This window comes from Lethenteron reissneri, chromosome 47 (genome assembly GCF_015708825.2).
Source record: "Lethenteron reissneri isolate LAM-NWPU_2019-01 chromosome 47, ASM1570882v1, whole genome shotgun sequence".
Lineage (NCBI taxonomy): Eukaryota > Metazoa > Chordata > Hyperoartia > Petromyzontiformes > Petromyzontidae > Lethenteron > Lethenteron reissneri.
Window position 1 is genome coordinate 6,828,460 of NC_083825.1, and position 15,784 is coordinate 6,844,243.

General features: G+C 54.0%; 1 pseudogene; it reads left to right on the plus strand.

Moving 5' to 3' along the window:
* The window catches only part of LOC133354470 (paired box protein Pax-2a-like), a 51,185-nt pseudogene extending 35,736 nt beyond the window's left edge, over positions 1-15,449 (plus strand).
* The last annotated feature ends 335 nt before the right edge of the window (positions 15,450-15,784 follow it).

Consider the following 15,784-nt stretch of genomic DNA (forward strand, 5'->3'; position numbering starts at 1 on the left):
AGCGCATCCCAAGTCGGCACACCACCAACAACACCACCAACAACAACAACCACACCACCAACAAAAACAACAACCACAACCCTAACACCCCCGCCCCCCCCCCCCCCCACCAGTTCATCTCTCACTCCCTCCCAGATCCACAACCACCGACTCAGCCACCCAGCCTCACTCGCAGGCTCGCTGTCTCTTAGGCACTCTGTGCCCCTCTCATTGTCTCGCTCACTCACTCGCCCTCTCGCTCACTCCCCTTCTCTCTCAGTCACTGCTTTACCGTCTCACTCAGTCTCACACTCTCTCACTCTCTCATTCCCTCCTTGGCTCACTCACTCTTAGGCTGTCTCACTCCCACGTTTACTCTTTCACTCTCTCACACTCCCTCACCCTCTCACTCCCTCCTTGGCTCACTCACTCTCTCACACTCCCTCACCCTCTCACTCCCTCCTTGGCTCACTCACTCTCTGTCCATCCCCTTTACTCACTCTCACTCTCCTTTACACTCTCACTCAGTCTCACTCTCTCACTCACTCACCCTCACACTCTCTCACTCAGTCTCACTCTCTCACTCACTCACCCTCACACTCTCTCACTCTCCTTTACTCTATCACTCAGTCTCACTCTCTCACTCTCTCACTCTCCTTCACTCAGTCTCACTCTCTCACTCTCCTTTGCACTCTCACTCAGTCTCACTCTCTCACTCTCTCTCACTCTCCTTCACTCATTCTCACTCAGTCTCACTCTCTCACTCTCCTTTGCACTCTCACTCAGTCTCACTCTCTCACTCTCTCTCACTCTCCTTCACTCATTCTCACTCAGTCTCACTCTCCTTCACTCAGTCTCACTCTCACACTCTCTCACTCTCCTTCACTCATTCTCACTCAGTCTCATTCTCTCACTCTCTCACTCTCCTTCACTCAGTCTCACTCTCTCTCACTCTCCTTCACTCAGTCCCACTCTCACACTCTCTCACTCTCTCACACTCTCCTTCACTCAGTCTCACTCTCACACTCTCTCACTCAGTCTCACTCTCACTCAGTCTCACTCTCTCACTCTCCTTTACACTCTCGCTCAGTCTCACTCTCACTCTCTCTCACTCTCTCTCCTGTAATTGACTTCATTTTAATTTCCGCGCTCACGCGCGCGGCGATCCATCAGGCCTGTCGCGCCGATAATGAGTGCCAAGCCTCATCACTAATTAGCGTCGAGGTTCGTGGGGGGGAGGGTGGGTGTGCAGTGGGGAGAGAGGGGGGGAGAGAGGGGGGAGAGAGGGGGGAGAGAGCGAGGGAGGGAGCGAGGGAGGGAGGGGGGAGGGAGGGGGGAGAGAGTGGGGAGAGAGTGGGGAGAGAGTGGGGAGAGAGGGGGAAGAGAGGGGGGAGAGAGGGTGGAGAGTGAGGGGGGAGAGAGCGAGGGAGGGAGGGGGGAGAGAGGGGGGGGAGAGAGTGGGGAGAGAGGGGGGAGAGAGGGGGGGGGAGAGAGTGGGGAGAGAGGGGGAAGAGAGGGGGGAGAGAGGGTGGAGAGTGAGGGGGGAGAGAGCGAGGGAGGGAGGGGGAGAGAGGGTGGAGAGAGAGGGGGGAGAGAGGTGGGGAGCGAGGGGGGAGAGAGCGAGGGGGGAGAGAGTGAGGGGGGAGAGAGGGAAGACGGCCAACATGTGAATTGAGCAGAGTGAATATTCAACTCAATTGGAAATGAATGTCGGCATTGCTGCTGTCGACGCTGCTGTCACTGCTGTATGTACTGTACGTTGGACTTCTTTCGCACCGTACGTAGCCAACCGTGCCAATCGGAGGTGCGGGGGGAAGGACAACAAACTAAACACCGCTGCTGTTGCTGATTATGATGACGTGGCCTAATGGTTCAAATCCAGCGGCCCGCCCTGGTTAATACTGCGGGTGTAGTGACCCTGACAATTACTGCGACGCGCAGTCTGCTTCACTCACAGCGGACTTTAAAGATTCTTTGACGTCACTCGGAAGAGAATCAGAATATGCATACTGAAGGAGGAATCCGATGAGCTGTAAAGCTCTTGTTCACAGAAGTCCAGTATGGGGCGCGAGTTTTAGAACGTTACAGCAACAAATAATACAACACGTGATAGGCGTGCGAAGTATGGGCAAAGGTGAACAACTCATTCTAGATTTGAAGCTTCCGTGACTGCAAAGATTCATATTCTTAGGTTTTTTCGGTAAAGTCACGTAGGTAAAACATTAAAATTAATAAAAGTAAAATAAAAATAAAATAAAAATAACGACGTTTCGGAGGCAACACAAGCTTCCGTCTTCAGGTGGAACAGTCACAGCACGATAGCTGTATCAAGTGAGAGAAATTCCAAAAAAACCGAAAGCTTCAAATCTAGAATTAAATGAAGATTATCATCACCCCCATCTATCGGCAGACTACCCGCCCAGGGCTCGCTTGCCGATGGGACTTATCCTGGCCTCCTGGGTCCTCACCTGGTTCAATGAAACAGGATGCTTCAAAAAAATGTTAACACTTGAGAGAATTTGAAACAATGCCACAAGAAGTGGGCCTCCTCCTGGCTCTGGAGACCACCTGGAGAAGATTCCAGGCACGTGTTGACAATGATGGCGAAAAAGTAGAGACTCTTTGACTTTTGAAGCTATTAACATACATTTTTTTATAATGTTGCAGTGTATTATCCGTTCTATTTACGTTCTACTTTCCATTAAAAACTATAGTCCCATATAGGTGTCAACATTTTTTTGAAGCACCCTGTATAATCTGTGGTGGGAGGTTTAACGACACATTTATATTTACGCGATCAAACCCAAAAAACCTTTGTTATGGATGAAATTGTCCATTAAAGATCCCCCATATAGCCTGGGGAGCACCTACATAAAGACAAAGATCCCCCATATATTCTTTAACAGACTGTTAGGCCAAGTGCTGTTAGCGAGCACCTATGAAGGCCGGCATGGCACACAAGCGGGTGGGTGACCAGCACCACGCCCGGTCACTTTGTCTCCCTAGTAGCGATATTTACACACCGCATCAGGCACTCATTTTAGGCTGAGTCAACCTCGAAGAAGCCCAGGACCGGTTCACTGGTGTTGGTGGCCATGAGCGAGAATCGAACTTGGGGTCCGCCAAATTTGTAGCGCAGCGCGCTAACTGCTGCCCCACCGCTCCCCGCCACCGATGCAACGGCATGCATTTGTGCACACGCCATGACCTCCACGCGTGTTGACCGCTCACCCCGTGCCCTCTGTGCGTGCGTGTGGGGTCAGGCCGCGGAGTTCTCACCCCTGTCGCTGGCAGGAGGAGGGGGAGGAGGCGGGGGGAGTCTGGAAGACGGGAAAGGACTGAGTGGGCCTCACACGGCTCACCAAGCCTACCCACTCGTGGCAGGTGAGAACCCCGTGGACAGGTGATGGAGGGGCTCAAAGACGAGTGCGGATGGAAGCCTCCTCTCGGTTGAGGGACGCAGCCACGAACAGAGAGAAGTGGACAGGAGAGAGAGACTTTTGACTTTTAAACAACTTTTATTGCCGCCAGCAGCAAAAGCACCGGAGGCGATTTCAATATGAAATACAGTCACCAGCAAACAAAAGAAAATAAACGCTACAAATCGACGCGCTGTGGCGCTGAAAGCACCGCGCACAATACAAAAGAGAGAGACGGGTGGCAAGGAGATTAAGTGTAAGAATGATTTGATGATTGCCCGATGCTGCTGCTGCTGCGTTAGCAGCCGTGCACAAGCACAGCAACAACACGCAGCGCATTTGTTCAAAACTCTGTGGAATCATTATTATCGCGCACTCGTTTTGCCGAGCCAAGCAATAGCCACTTCATTAGCGGCGTGGGAGGCCCTGCGTCCACCCGAGTCGAGGCCACCTGGGTTCACCTGAGGCCACGTGAGTTTGTTTGAGTTCACCTGAGACCACCTGGGTTCACCTGAGTCCACGTGACTTTGCTTGAGTTCACCTGAGTTCACCTGGGTTCACCTGAGGCCACGTGACTTTGCTTGAGTTCACCTGAGTTAACCTGGGATCACCTGAGGCCACGTCAGTTTGTTTGAGTTCACCTGAGTTCACCTGGGTTCACCTGAGGCCACGTGACTTTGCTGGAGTTCACCTGAGTTCGCCTGGGTTCACCTGAGGCCACGTGACTTTGCTTGAGTTCACCTGAGTTCACCTGGGTTCACCTGAGGCCACGTGAGTTTGCTTGAGTTCACCTGAGTTCACCTGGGTTCACCTGATTCCACGTGACTTTGTTTGAGTTCACCTGGGTTCACCTGGGTTCACCTGAGGCCACGTGACTTTGTTTGAGTTCACCTGGGTTCACCTGAGGCCACGTGAGTTTGTTTGAGTTCACCTGAGTTCACCTGGGTTCACCTGAGGCCACGTGCGTTTGTTTGAGTTCACCTGGGTTCACCTGGGTTCACCTGAGGCCACGTGACTTTGCTTGAGTTCACCTGAGTTCACCTGGGTTCACCTGAGGCCACGTGACTTTGCTTGAGTTCACCTGGGTTCACCTGAGTCCACGTGACTTTGCTTGAGTTTACCTGGGTTCACCTGGGTTCACCTGAGTCCACGTGACTTTGCTTGAGTTCACCTGGGTTCACCTGGGTTCACCTGAGGCCACGTGACTTTGCTTGAGTTCACTTGAGTTCACCTGGGTTCACCTGAGGCCACGTGACTTTGCTTGAGTTCACCTGAGTTTACCTGGGTTCACCTGAGTCCACGTGACTTTGCTTGAGTTCACCTGGGTTCACCTGGGTTCACCTGAGTCCACGTGACTTTGCTTGAGTTCACCTGGGTTCACCTGAGTCCACGTGACTTTGCTTGAGTTTACCTGGGTTCACCTGAGTCCACGTGACTTTGCTTGAGTTCACCTGAGTTCACCTGGGTTCACCTGAGGCCACGTGAGTTTGTTTGAGTTCACCTGAGTTAACCTGGGATCACCTGAGGCCACGTCAGTTTGTTTGAGTTCACCTGAGTTCACCTGGGTTCACCTGAGGCCACGTGACTTTGCTGGAGTTCACCTGAGTTCGCCTGGGTTCACCTGAGGCCACGTGACTTTGCTTGAGTTCACCTGAGTTCACCTGGGTTCACCTGAGGCCACGTGAGTTTGCTTGAGTTCACCTGAGTTCACCTGGGTTCACCTGATTCCACGTGACTTTGTTTGAGTTCACCTGGGTTCACCTGGGTTCACCTGAGGCCACGTGACTTTGTTTGAGTTCACCTGGGTTCACCTGAGGCCACGTGAGTTTGTTTGAGTTCACCTGAGTTCACCTGGGTTCACCTGAGGCCACGTGCGTTTGTTTGAGTTCACCTGGGTTCACCTGGGTTCACCTGAGGCCACGTGACTTTGCTTGAGTTCACCTGAGTTCACCTGGGTTCACCTGAGGCCACGTGACTTTGCTTGAGTTCACCTGGGTTCACCTGGGTTCACCTGAGTCCACGTGACTTTGCTTGAGTTCACCTGGGTTCACCTGAGTCCACGTGACTTTGCTTGAGTTTACCTGGGTTCACCTGGGTTCACCTGAGTCCACGTGACTTTGCTTGAGTTCACCTGGGTTCACCTGGGTTCACCTGAGGCCACGTGACTTTGCTTGAGTTCACTTGAGTTCACCTGGGTTCACCTGAGGCCACGTGACTTTGCTTGAGTTCACCTGAGTTTACCTGGGTTCACCTGAGTCCACGTGACTTTGCTTGAGTTCACCTGGGTTCACCTGGGTTCACCTGAGTCCACGTGACTTTGCTTGAGTTCACCTGGGTTCACCTGAGTCCACGTGACTTTGCTTGAGTTTACCTGGGTTCACCTGAGTCCACGTGACTTTGCTTGAGTTCACCTGAGTTCACCTGGGTTCACCTGAGGCCACGTGAGTTTGTTTGAGTTCACCTGAGTTCACCTGGGTTCACCTGAGGCCACGTGACTTTGCTTGAGTTCACCTGAGTTCACCTGGGTTCACCTGAGGCCACGTGACTTTGCTTGAGTTCACCTGAGACCACCTGAGACCACCTGACGAGAACGATGGCCCCCAGGTGTGGAGGTCGTCTGCCCCCTGGCCTGAGTCCGGCGTGCTGGCGCGCGAGAGCAAAGTCATTCATATCGACTGGGTATTGATGTACGATCGAGATGATATTGAGAGCGTATTGATTCGCAGTTAAGCTGCATTTGCTGCAAGGTGACGAGGGTTAGCGGGAAGGACGAGGAGTCACCTGATTCGCACTGAGACACGGACCGTGTTGTATGTGTATGTACGTTGAACTTCTTTCGCACCGTACGTAGCCAAACCGTGCTAATTGGAGGTGCAGGAGAAGAACAACAAACTAACACACACGAAAACAACTGCCCTAAAATAAATGAGTTTTCATTCTAGATGTAAAAGTGCATAGCTCCGGTGGCTTCCTAATGTCGGAAGGAAGAACGTTCCAGACGGCCGCAGAAGCGCGTCTGAAAGCGCAGCGTGCGATGCGGTGACCACAGTCTTTTGCTCGATGGCTGGAGTTCGCAGGATGATGGTTTATGCCCCTTTGACGAGATCAGAAAGGTATTGTGGTTAATACTGGTAGGAACCTCCTGGTTACACCAGCCCACAGGAGATTATTGTGTCCGTCGTGCAGGGAGGGGCTGGGTGGGGAGGGAGGGGCTGGGTGGGGAGGGGAGGGTGGGGAGGGGCTGGGTGGGGCTGGGTGGGGAGGGGCTGGGTGGGGAGGGTGGGGCTGGGTGGGGGGTGGAAGGGGAGGGGCTGGTCACCCCGTGGTGCCCTTATAAAACTCAACGTTTAACCTACTCACGCCGGCTTGTGCCCGCCCTCACAGTCGGGCATATTTGCGGAATACACCACGCCGCCGTTGACCCTGGCCATTGACCGAGCAACCCAACGTTCCTACCAGCTCCCTCCGCAGGAAAGTGTTTTGTAGCAAGCATCATGGCAAATGCGTTTGCATATCGACAAATACTGTCATCCTCTTTGCTTTTATTTGTTTCCAAGTCATCAATAGGGCGAGTCTCACAACACAACGTTGTGGGAAAACTTCGTTCATATCGGATCGTCCTCATGAGAGTTATGGATGAACGGAGTCAATGCATAAACCCTGGACACGAACACTTGCCCTGACAGTCTGAATCGGATACACAGGATGGTGTGGTTATATGGACGGTGTGTGTGTGTGGACGTGCATGGGGAGAGGTAGTGCAATGGTTAGCACGCTGCGCTACGAACCCGCCGACCTGAGTTCGATTCCCGCTCATGGCCACCAACACCAGTGCCGATCATTTGAATCGGTCCTGGGCCTCCTGTAGGTCGACTCAGCCTCAAATTAGTACCTGGTGCAGTGGGACAACATCGTCACTGGGGAGACAAAGGCGGCCGGGCGTGGTGCTGGCCAACCCACTCTATCGTGTGCCGTATCAGTCTTTATAGGTGCTACTCGCTAGCAGCACTTGCCGCAACAGTCTGTTAAAGGCTATACGGGGGATCTTTGTCTTTGTGTGTTCAACAGGTAGAGAAATGGGCAACACAACACTGCCCGGGTACCCGCCACACGTACCCCCAGGCGGGCAGGCTGGCTACACGACCTCCTCCCTGGCTGGCATGGTGCCCAGTGAGTATACAACGCTGCCCACTCACCCACCCACCATCAGTGAGTATACAACGCTGCCCACTCACCCACCCACCATCAGTGAGTATACAACGCTGCCCACTCACCCACCCACCATCAGTGAGTATACAACGCTGCCCACTCACCCACCCACCATCAGTGAGTATACAACGCTGCCCACTCACCCACCCACCATCAGTGAGTATACAACGCTGCCCACTCACCCACCCACCATCAGTGAGTATACAACGCTGCCCACTCACCCACCCACCATCAGTGAGTATACAACGCTACCCACTCACCCACCCATCATCAGTGAGTATACAACGCTGCCCACTCACCCACCCACCATCAGTGAGTATACAACGCTACCCACTCACCCACCCACCATCAGTGAGTATACAATGCTGCCCACTCACCCACCCACCATCAGTGAGTATACAACGCTACCCACTCACCCACCCACCATCAGTGAGTATACAACGCTGCCCACTCACCCACCCACCATCAGTGAGTATACAACGCTGCCCACTCACCCACCCACCATCAGTGTAGTACTCAACCCACCCACCCACCATCAGTGAATTCTCAATGCTGCCCACTCACCCACCCATCATCAGTGAGTATACAACGCTACCCACTCACCCACCCACCATCAGTGTAGTACTCAACCCACCCACCATCAGTGAATTCTCAATGCTGCCCACTCACCCACCCATCATCAGTGAGTATACAACGCTACCCACTCACCCACCCACCATCAGTGAGTATACAACGCTACCCACTCACCCACCCACCATCAGTGAGTATACAACGCTGCCCACTCACCCACCCACCATCAGTGTAGTACTCAACCCACCAACCCACCATCAGTGAGTTATCAACGCTACCCACTCACCCACCCACCATCAGTGAGTATACAACGCTACCCACTCACCCACCCACCATCAGTGAGTATACAACGCTGCCCACTCACCCACCCACCATCAGTGAGTATACAACGCTACCCACTCACCCACCCACCATCAGTGAGTCCTCAATGCTACCCACTCACCCACCCACCATCAGTGAGAACTCAACCCTACGCACTCACCCCCCCCTCCCCCCGCCATCATTGTAGTACTCAACGCTACCCACTCACCCACCCACCATCAGTGAATATACAACGCTACCCACTCACCCACCCACCATCAGTGTAGTGCTCAACGCTACCCACTCATCCACCCACCATCAGTGAGGACACAACACTACCCACTCACCCACCCACCATCAGTGAGAACCCAACGCTACCCACCCACCCACCATCAGTGAGGACACAACACTACCCACCCACCATCAGCGTAGTACTCAACGCTACCCACTCACCCACCCACCATCAGTGAGAACTCAACCCTACGCACTCACCCCCCCCCCCCCCCCACCATCAGTGTAGTACTCAACGCTACCCACTCATCCACCATCAGTGAGGACACAACACTACCCACTCACCCACCCACCATCAGTGAGTATACAACGCTACCCACTCACCCACCCACCAACAGTGAGAACCCAACGCTACCCACTCACCCACCCACCATCAGTGAGGACACAACACTACCCACCCACCCACCATCAGTGTAGTACTCAACGCTACGCACTCACCTACCCATCATCAGTGAGAACCTAACGATACCCACTCACCCACCCACCATCAGTGTAGTACTCAACGCTGCCCACTCACCCACCCACAATCAGTGAGGACACAACACTACCCACCCACCCACCATCAGTGTGTACTCAACGCTGCCCACTCACCCACCCACCATCAGTGAGTGGTACCCAGTGAGTCGTCAACGCTACCCACTCACCCCCCCCCACCATCAGTGAGGACACAACACTACCCACCCACCCACCATCAGCGTAGTACTCAACGCTGCCCACTCACCCACCCTCACCATCAGTGTAGTGCTCAACGCTACCCACTCACCCACCCACCATCAGTGAGGACACAACACTACCCACCCACCCACCATCAGCGTAGTACTCAACGCTGCCCACCCACCCACCCACCCACCATCAGCGTAGTACTCAACGCTACTCACTCACCCCCCCTCACCATCAGTGTAGTGCTCAACGCTGCCCACTCACCCACCCACCATCAGTGAGTGGTACCCAAGAGATATACGAAAAGATTATTGATCTCGTGATGACGCGCCGCAGATAGTTGAGATCACGATGACGTTGGGGGGTGGGGGAAGGGGACGAGGGGGGGGCGATAGGGTGCCGGGGGAAATTACCCAAAAAATTACCCACAAATGAAAAAAATGAACAAAAATTACCAAAAAATGACTAAATAAATGCTGTTGCGTTTTGATTTCTCCTCTAAAGCGCCCGAGTTCTCCGGGAACCCGTACCCACACGCGCAGTACGCCACCTACAACGACACGTGGAGATTCACCAACTCGGGGCTTCTGGGTGAGTTCTCACAACAAAGACAAAACAGATTCCCCCGTGCAGCCTTCACGTTGCGTTACCGCTCGCTCAACAGCACTTGGGCCCAGCAGTTTTGTCATAAAGTCTACACGGGCGCATCTTCGTCTCTGTGTCTGGGCGTGCGCAGGTTCCCCCTATTACTACAGCACGGCGACACGCGGGGCCGCAACCCCGGCCGCCACAGCCGCGTTCGACCGCCACTAGTCGCGGTCAAGGTTCGACGCCCGCACCGTGGACGATGCAGAGAGCACGGTCGACGAGGTGGACGTCGGTGACCCCCCCCCCTCCATCACCCCCCCCCCCCCTCCCAACTCACTCGGCCGCCACCACTCAGCTCGCAAGAAAGCGGAACGACGTCCTTTTGATACCGAGCGCGGCTTTGTGCGAGACACCGCCCGCCACTGGCTCTCAATCCCGAAAACTCAACCAATCGCACGGTCAGGACAGCTCACGTCGGTGCAGTGGTGCAGCCCTTCGATTGCCTTCCCATGCCAGAGAGAGAACCCCCCCCCCCCCCACACACACACACCCCCCACCTTCTCTAGATGTCATCTTGGCCTACTCTTCCACGCTGGGCAGACGTCTTGGAGGAAGCGGAAGGGGGGAGTGGCCCGTGCAGTTACCCCGCGGAGCGCACGGTCAGCCCTGACGCTCACCTCGCAGCTCGGATCGACCGCGTCGGAAGCGTCCATCGCTCGCACGGCTCGGAAAAAATTGTCAATCTTGAATTGTGCTCAATCAGAAACGTGGACCATAACGGGGGCCACAATGGGATCGGTAGCGAGGACATAACGAGAGCACATTGGGACACCTTGCAGCGAGAGGGAGAATCTCTCCGATCGCGCTCTCTCCGATGGCGTCACCGCACCCCGAACAACACGCGGCGAAAAAAAGCACGGTGGGTGCTTTAAGAATATGAATCCTTGCAGTCACGAAAGCTTCAAATCTAGAATTGGTGCTTCAGTCGCCCGGCACGGAACAAACGGTGAGGATCCAACCCCGCGTGGAGCTTTCGAAAGTGGAACGTAGAAAAAAAAAGCGAAACGGGTGGCGGAATGCGGCCGTAGCCTCATTTTCTCTCACGTTCAAACTCAAGGTCTCCGAAGTGGTTCTGTGATGTCTGCTTCAGTGGGCTTTCTTCTGTGCTCTGAGAGAGTTCCAAAGGGGATTCTTCGTCTCAAAGACACGGCAAAGCGACCGATGGCGCAGTTGGAATAAAATTGCAGGGGAGGTGGGGGGGACGGTGGGGGGTGGGGGCAAGAAATTAAACAACACTTTTCACAATTAAATAACTTGACGTCGTCACAATTAGGCAACTATCCACAACCCAAAATCCCGACATGGAGTTTCTCAGCTCAGGAGCCGGAGCCACGATTGTCCACAGCACTGGGCGAGTTCTTTACAACCAACCGAGGAGTTTCTTTTTTTTTTTGGGGGGGGGGGGGGTTCTGCTCGGCTCTCAACGACGGCACGGTGTCCGACGTTTCACCACCCACCTCCTGGGAGCTTCTTCAGCAAGCGAGTCGTCGAAGCTGTCGGACACAAAGTCGCGGCACACAAAACGCGGGAAAAGAACTCCTACGCAGTCTCGTTAATTCTGTTCATTTTGCGAATTTCAATTATTTTTTTGGTCTTTCACCGGTGGCGTTGCACTGCGGCACAACGACGGACGCATCCAGGGCAGGGCTGATCATCGCGGTTCTTCGTGTGGAATTCACCCCAAAAGCCATTTCATCGTTCGGCTGAGTCAACCCGCGCAGCGAGATGAGAAGGGCTGGACACGCCGGACGTGCGGGTGGAGTGGAGTGGCCGAGTGATCGGGGCAGTTGCTCCGTACAATCCAATCAGAATCGAGAATAAGTGGATCATTCCGGCCTCCCCTCTTCCAAACAACGGAGCGCTCCCATCAGCCTAGCCTTCGAAGAAGAACGGAAATTATCTTACAGGTGAGAGCAGACAGGTGACGTCACTGCATCCTCATCAATTATCATCAGCCATGAGCAATGCACTGCTGGGTGAAGACGCGAGTCGATTTCATCGCTCCATCTCCTCTGGGACGCGTTCCATTCCTGGGCTGCTGCTCCGTACATTGTTAAGACATAAATCACGGATCGCCATACCAGGCTTAGTCACTTCATTCAATAATGGCCAGATCAACGGGATTCCACCCAACCACCCAACCACCCAACCACCCAACCACCCAACCTTGGTCAGATGTCAAAAGCCGAGCAGTGGCTCATCGTGTGGAAATTCTTAGCAGCTACCGGATCCGGAGAAAAATTCACGTGACCACGGGCAGAGAGATACGCAAACTCCAAATATACAGCAGCAGGCGTCAGGGTCGGGATCGAACCCACGACCTCCTGTATACCAGGCGAGGTTGTTAACATTTCCTAGCCACCGTGATGATGATGATAGAGACACGCAAACTCCAAATATACAGCAGCAGGCGTCAGGGTCGGGATCGGGATCGAACCCACGCCACGACCTCCTGGGTACCAGGCGAGGTAGTTGACATCTTGCTACCGTCACGCCCATTAATGGCATTGGCCAAACATCCCAATGGCGCAGTAGGACCCTCATTAAAACAACAATTTAAATTCGATTAGGCTTTTCTTGTGTATATAAAGGACATTGTTAATAACTATTATTAGAATATAATTATTCCTTTTCTGACCATTTTTTTTATTTTCTTCACGAGAGAAATTTTAATTCGGCCACTACCCAAAAACACTCAACGTGTACAGGGATATACTACACACAAACAAAAAACGAAACTAGTTCCTGTTCGCGCCTTAAATTGCTCCAATTCAACTCGGGCGAACGCTGCCACCCACCGTGGTGTAACGGTCATCAGCGCGCTGGACTTGCGATCCAGAAGTTTGCCGGTTCGATTCCATCTCCCTGAGCGCGGTAATTGATGGATGGTGCGAGTTTATTAACCCCCCACAGCCCCGGTGCGCCACAGTCCACCCAGCAGTGTCAGTGGGTTCATCGTAGCGGTGGGGTAAAGTGGCGGGTTACGTCCACCTCTTTCAAAAGGATGTCCAGCCGACGTGCGAGAGGTGGTCGCCTGCTAGAACTTCTTCCAGTGGGAGGTGCCTCTCTTTACAGACGGGGCTTGAGAAAGACACCGCACGCTTTCTTCACGTGTGCCCTTTAGAAACTGCTGCAGTCAGATCCGACCAGACGCGATTCTCAAACGTCTCTCCATCACATCACCACCCCCCGCTCACCTCTCTGCCATCCCCCACCACCGCTCAAAAACAAACAGCAAAAAATTACCAACAACAATAACAACAAAATACAAACACCAAGATCTCTGTCGCCACCACCACCATCGCCGCAGCCGGAATACACGGTCGTGTGTTCCAAACACAAACATCTCCATTATCGCCATCCACCTACTCACCCCCCGCCCCCTATCCGCCACAAACAACAAAAAATCGGCCAAAAATGTACCAACAACAACAACAACGAATACAAACACCACGATCGGCACCACCAGCACGGCCGCTGCGCCGGCAATCCGTGACCTTATCTGCGACCGCGGCCACTGATCCGTCCCAAACGAGCCACTCCGCAGTGTTCCCGAAAAAAATCCAATTCGCGGCGCCGCGCGTTTGTAAATTCGCCCTGGTAGACGTGACCTTAGCGCGCTCCGAGGCTCCCGCAGACGCGGCGAGGAAACGCTCATTGGGGCAGTGGGGGATGGGGTGGCTAGAGTGGTTTCGAGTGTGGGGTGGGGGAGGGAGAGATCCGTAGTGCTTGTCAAACATGACGAAGTACGTCCATTTGTCAACGACGCCGAGAAATCTCCCAAACTTCACGACGGCGGTGGGCATCGCGAGTCTCCATCAAGCTCGCGGCAAAACGTCGGATCGACATCGGAGCCACGAACCGGGGGGGCCGCTCCCTCTCGCCCCCCTCTCGCCCCCCTCTCGCCCCCCTCTCGCCCCCCTCTCGCCCCCCTCTCGACGGGCTCCCAAAGCAATTCCGTTCGTCGTCGTCGTCGCAGTCGCAAGCCGCGGCCGCCAGATCGTGATCAATCAAAATGCGATGCAAAAGTTTGTCAAAAGCGGTTTCGGCAGCTGTCACGTTTTTTTATTTTTTTGTCCGCGAGACGGAGAAATGTCATCGTAGGAGCCCGGACCACGACGTCAACGAGCCAAAGTGGCGAAGAAGTGACGTGCTGATGAGAGGGCTCATGCCGCTGGAGAGGACTTTGACTTTGGCACGCGATGAGAGAAGTCTGCGAAGGGGACGGTGTGACCATGTTTGAGACTAATTTAAGCCCACCACCCCCACCTCAAGTCGCTCGCTCTCTCTGTCTCTCCGTTTGCCTGTGGATATTGCTCAAGACGGTCGCCGGCGCAGGAAGTGTTGCTGTGAACGTTTTCATTTTTCATTTGCGTCGTTGTTGTGTCGGTTGGGTTGTTTGTTTGTTGTTCGTTTCTGTCACACCGGTGTCATCACTTTCGTCATCCGACCGCATCACGATCCTCGAACGAGAATACGCTAATTATTGAGCGGAGCGGTGGCGCAGCGGTTAGCGGCGCTCTCTCTCGAGGGACTTTCAAAAGGCGCCCTCCAAAACCCGGCGACCCGAGATAGAACTCCGGCCACGACTGACTCATCAGTGGTAAGCGATTTATCTGAACCGATCCTCATGTACGCCCCCCTCCCCTCCCCTCTCTAGCTTTTACCGATTACATACCCGTGTGGTGAAGTATGGTCGAACAGCTCCCCATGGGGGGAGGAGGGGAGGGGGGTGGGAAGCCTACATCCAGCAGTGGATAGACCAAGGGAGCTGCTCATTACCGTATTCATACAAGTTGAACTTACAGAGACATAACGCATTTGGGAGTGGGGGGGGGGGGTTGGTGGTTCGCGCAAAGAAACACAGCCACGTGTTGCCGCGCGCCAGCCACCTCCTGCTACGTGAAGGACAACCAAGTGGTTGCGCCCCTATTGTACACAGTACAGCAAGTAGGCTGCTGACGGTTTCCTCTGTGCACCTACGGTTTTGTGTGTGTGTGTGTTTGTGTTTCTCCCTCGTACGCGTGGATTTTATTTCAGGACAATCTTGGCTCCATCACGCAAGGAAACTAAAAGAATAATAATAAAAAAACGACTCCTACACATTTTCAATTGGGGGCGAACATCGCGAATCACGGTCGTCGAGGGGAGGAAGTTCCCACCTCTCCGATGCACTCTCTGTTGTTTTCAATCTCTCTCTCTGTGTGTGTTTCATTTTTTTTGTATTTAAATTGTGCGGTCGCGCTACGCGACGGGCTCTGAGCTGGGCACGCAAGATGTTGCAGTCGAGTCTTTAATCAAACTTTGTCTGCTACCAACTCCGAACGTTTACGAGTTGTTTATCGAGTTATCGGTGCACGACCAGAACCTCACGAAGCACGCCTTGCACGCCATCGGTGGCAGTGGAACGCAGCCCAGTTCGTGTGGAGGGTCCCGCACGCAGTGGAGAAAATGGCCAGCACGCTGGACTTGTAACCAAGAGGTGGGTCACCGGCTCGACGAGATCTCCACACACAAAGATCCCCCGTATAGTCTTCAACAGGCTGTTGGGGCAAGTGCTGTTAGCGAGCACCTATGAAGGCCGCAATGGTACACGAGGGGGTGGGTGGCCAGCACCACGCCCGGACGCCTTTATCTACCATGTGACGATGTTTACTACACCGCACCAGGTACTCATTTGAGGCTGAGTCGACCTAGGGGAGGCCCAG